This window comes from Heterocephalus glaber, unplaced genomic scaffold (assembly GCF_053883595.1).
Source record: "Heterocephalus glaber isolate CG9 unplaced genomic scaffold, H.glaber_assembly_v1.0 deba00000347, whole genome shotgun sequence".
Classification (NCBI taxonomy): domain Eukaryota; kingdom Metazoa; phylum Chordata; class Mammalia; order Rodentia; family Bathyergidae; genus Heterocephalus; species Heterocephalus glaber.
The window spans coordinates 46,563,481-46,568,570 of record NW_028258143.1 but is presented as its reverse complement, the minus strand read 5'-3'; positions in this window follow the sequence as shown (position 1 = coordinate 46,568,570).

Below are 5,090 nucleotides of genomic sequence, written 5' to 3'. Positions count from 1 at the left end.
CTGTAATAGCTCTCTCCTAATATACTTCCTATGTAATATAATGTTGGTAGATAATATTGGTTCTTAAGTATAGTTAACCCTACGTTATCATGTTCAAGTTATGAAATGTTAGGAGTAAGCAAAGAAAACTTGCCTTCTACTCTGGGAAGGGAATTACTGTGTTTTTGTTTGTATACAGGATAATTGTGACATGTTAGGTGTAACTATGAATTTGTCTTTATATCTGGAGATCATGGTTTATAGAAATGTGTCTGGTTTCAAGTTGAGGAGGGGTCCATTGTAATAGTTAATGGACTGTGTCAATGAGAATAAGAAATGCCCAAACTACATCGGATCATCATAGAACCTTCCTTCTCCTGATATGACTGTTAGGGTTACAGTTGTGTGCCCCCCATCCAGCATTTAAATTCTTTTAATGTTGCTTTTAAGCTGTCTGGGTAAATCCAGAGCAACTTTAGTTTACAGCAAGCTCCACTATTAGGGTAACACTCTGCTTAGGATTCTACCCAGAATTTCATGTATTATGAGGTCTTTCTACTTTTTTTCTATGCTTTATTAATATGTATGTATGTATGTATATATGTATGTATGTATGTATGTATTTAGGTACCAGGGATTGAACTTGAGACCTTGAGCTTGCGAGACAGGTGGCAGAACCACTGAGCTAAATCCCTGGCCCCTCTTTCTACTTTGACTAGAGGGAAATACAATCTATTTCCAGTCCTTTATGAGTTCTGGGATTTTTTTCAGTCTGCTATTTAACAATAAATCTTTCTCTGACCTTGAGGGCATTCTATTGCAGATCTGTGGTGTACTTTATTAATTATCTTTTTCTCTGGTACTGTCTCACAAACCCTAGCGACTTCGGTCACTCAAACTCTACTTTCTGTCCGCTTGACTTATGGGGATTTCTGGGCTTTTTTGGGTGGAGGGATTTCCCTCCTGGGAATTGCAGTCTGAAAACTACCTTTATATAATAAACTGAGATTACCCTAAGCTCCTTGATTTCCCTTCATTAATAGTCACAGTCTTATATGTCACATTTTACAATGTCCAAAACTAGTGGTTCATATATTTTGTCCCCTGGTCTAATTTAAGATTTCTTTCTGCAGAAAAAGGGACATCAGATACAATAGTTTTAGTCAAAAAGTATTCTATAGAAAGCACATTACTAGCATAAGCATTATTCCAATAAAGGACCTATCAGTGGCCTGTTTGTTCTTATTGGAATAATTTTTTATTAATAATCAATATACTTATGAAGCATCTACCACACACAAGAAGAAAACACTTATTTTTCTTCATATGGTAAAGAGGCTAGACCATGTCAAATTAGACCAGAAAATTAGAAATTAGTATTCCTAATTTAGGAAACACTTTTCTTTGTTTAATAATTTGTCTAATTTTCTATTCCAATATATGATAAATATCATTGTATGAATTTCCTACAAACTTTATTGCATGAAGTCACCATGTTTTAATTATTCTATTTTATTGTAATCCTACTTTAAAACCCTAATAATGAACACTAGCTTTTGGCTGTGTATATACACACAAACACACACAGAAAACAGCCTGTATGTTTATTTTTTTCACTTTAAAAACAGAATATTTGTTTTTCTCTTCAATTAGTATTTAGCTGGTTTGAGAATATAGCTCAGTAGTAAAGCACTTGCCTAGCATATGCAAGGCCCTGGGTTCAATCCCCAGTAACAAACCAAAACAAAACCAATCAAAGACTACTCCCACATGGTAAGTATTAAAATGTAAATGTATATTTCTAATTCTTTTTATTTAAAAAAGATAAATCAAGCAATTAATGACTTTATTGTCTTAATATTATATTTGTTCAAGGTCCAGAAGATTCTATAATTTTAAAAATTAGAGCAATGGTGAGAAAGATGGAGAGGTGTAGATTTCCATGTTACTCAAAGTGAAAAAAATCTTTATTAATATTCTGGTTTTGATGTATAATATTGGCTAATTCACATATACATCTCTACATTTTTCTATCCAAATTATAAAAAATCAGTTATGAGTAATGTTATAGCTTGTATCTAGATGGTCCCTCAAAGCTTCACGGGGTCATAGGATGGGCTCTTCAGAGGTCGTTGGATCTATGGTGTGTGATGATGGAATTAAGTATATTATGCTGGGATTAATGGTGTGATGCTAGGATTAAGGGTGCCCCACTCTGGGTGTGAATGCTACCAGCCCTAAGGGCAGGTAACCTAGATACTATATCAGGGACAGAAAGAGGGCTACTGTCTTCACTGCTGGTGCTGCTGCTGCTGCTACTGCTACTGCTTTGCTACTTCACTGCATTGCTATCTTCTGCCTGTCATGAGCAGTTTCTCCTCTGTGATGTCCCTCCACTATGTCACACTGTCTCAGAGCAAGCTGACCACGGACAAAAGCCTCTAAAAACTGTGAGCTCAAATAAACCTTTCCTCCTTTAACTTTGGCTTTGTTGAGTATTTTGTCTCAGCAACAAGAAAAGTAAGACAGGGCCAGGGATTTAGCTCAGTGGTTTTGCCTCCTGCTGTGCAAGCTCAAGGACCCGAGTTCAATCCCTGGTACCAAAAAAAAAAAAAAAAGAAAAGAAAAGAAAAGTAAGTAATGGTAGGAATTTATTGGTTGTAGACTATTTAGACAAGTATCTTAAGTATCCTTTTCCTTTGAAAATTCAAAACTGTCATTTACCATGCTAAAGACACTACTTATGTCTACAAGGGGCATCAACACTTGGTGTCTGGTGAACTCTCAGAAGTGTTTAGTATAATATTCAGTGGGAGGTTCAGATAGTCTTTCTCCTGGATTTAAACAGACAGAAGTCCTAACGCTGCCAAAAGAGTAATAAAACCAGCACACACTAAAAGTAAGACATTACAGAGTGTTTTAGACACCAAGAATGACACAAACACCAAAAAAAGAATGACAATAAAGAAATAGTTGGAAGATGAGAGAGAAGTGGGAAGATAATGAATAATATATGTCATGCTTTTCCAAAGAGCCTATTGACAGAACTATATGGAGGATCCTTCGGACAGCACTTTTTTTTTTTTGTAGCTCTCTAACGAGAACCAGGCATAGTGAATAGTATAAGCTTATGAATGAATGCTGAGATACTTGGAGTGGAAAAGGGAGAAACAGAGAAGACAAGAGAATAATATATATTTTATTTCTATATCATCGTAGTGGGAGGTGAAAAGGGACATCACATCTCTTTCCCACAGGCGGGAAATAGTTTTACATCAATTAAAATATTAATATTGATCTTCAAATTAAATCCATTTTAATCTTAAAAATTGCTATATGCCCTTAAACCAAGAAATCATCAGACAAATATCTTTTTCTGTCACTGTCTTAATTAGTGCTTTCTGGGTAATGTTATATAGCATTAATGAGTAGAGGTGACACTAAATTCTTAAAACAATTCTATATGGTGCCATCATTTACCAAATCATCTTGAATCTTTTTGTCTTTATTTTGTGTGATCTCTAGGAATAACAAATCCAATGTTTCACTTAATAGTCTATAATATAGTAATTTGTTTTGTTTTAAATTTTGCTTTTTAAAGGAACTCTGAGTATTAAGGGATTTGTTAAAAATCTGTTTATCATATTTACAACTATAATTTTAAAGGTATTTGTCATTTTTCTCTAATTGTCTTAATTGGCTACAGTCAATATGTTCTAATTTGTCCTCCTATGGAAAGAAGATATTTAATATCCTATAAATTCTAAATGTTCTACATATCATAGATTATCCCCTGTCAGGACAGAGATCAGATGTTACAGAAGGATGAGAGATACGATTGGCCCAATTTGATTTCTCAGTGTTTTCAACAGAAAACTTACCTACAGGGGGACTTCAGCAAGGTGGCAAGAAAATTTCTGGAAAAATTAACTCAAAATGGATCACAGACCTAAATGTAAAATTCAAAATTATAAAACTTCTGGAAAATAAAACAGAAGAAAACTTAAGCGACATAGGATATGGCAATAGCTTTGTGTGTGTGTGTGTGTGTGTGTGTGTGTGTGTGTGTATGTGTGTGTGCGCGCGTGGTAGGGATCTAACCCAGGGACTCACAAATGTTAAGCAAATGCTCTACACTGAGCTACAGTGACATTTTAGATACAACACAAAAGGCATAATCCATGGGGAAAGAAAACTGATGTTACACTTTATTTATATTAGAAATCTCTGCTCTGCAAAAGACAGTCACAAGAATGAAAAGACATATTTGCAAAGACCCATCTGATAAAAATGTTGTTACCTAAAATATACAAAGAACTCTTAAACCCAAAAGAACAAACAGACGATCCAAAAAACTTAAAAGACACCTCACCAAAAATACCATAGTTGCAAATAAGCATATAAAAAGATGGTCCACATCGTGTATTATGGGGGAAATGGAAATTAAGAATAGCTATGGTATCAGCAATAGATGTGAGATACCACCACACAAGTATTAGAAAGGCCAAAATTCAGAACACTGACAACACCAAATGCTGACTAGGACACTGGGCTAGAGAACCTCTCAGTCACTGTTGATGGGAATGAAAAATGATCCACAGGGCCACTTTGGAACATAGCTCGCCTGTTTCTTACAAAAACTAAACCCATTTTTACTACATAATCCAGCAAATCATGTTCCTTGTTATTTGGTCAAAGTAATTGAAATCTTCTGTCCACACAAAAATATTCACATAAATGTTTATAAAAGATTTACTCATAATTGCTAAAACTTGGAAGCAACCAAGGTGTTCATGAGGAGGTGAATGAATAAACTGTGGTCATCCATACAAAGGAAGATCCTTCAATACTATGAACAAGTATGTTATAAAGTCATAGAAAAACATGGAGAAAATTTGAATAAATATTACTAAGTGAAAGAAACTAATCTGAAAATGCTACATACTATATTATTCCAATTACAGAACATTCTGGAAAAGGCAAAATGCTGAAAATAGTGAAAAGATCAGTGCTTTCCAGAGATTTCAAGGACACTTAGGTAGTGTGCAAAGGATTTTTAGGGCAGTGAAATTACTGTGTAATAACATAATGATGTATATAAGTTATAACCC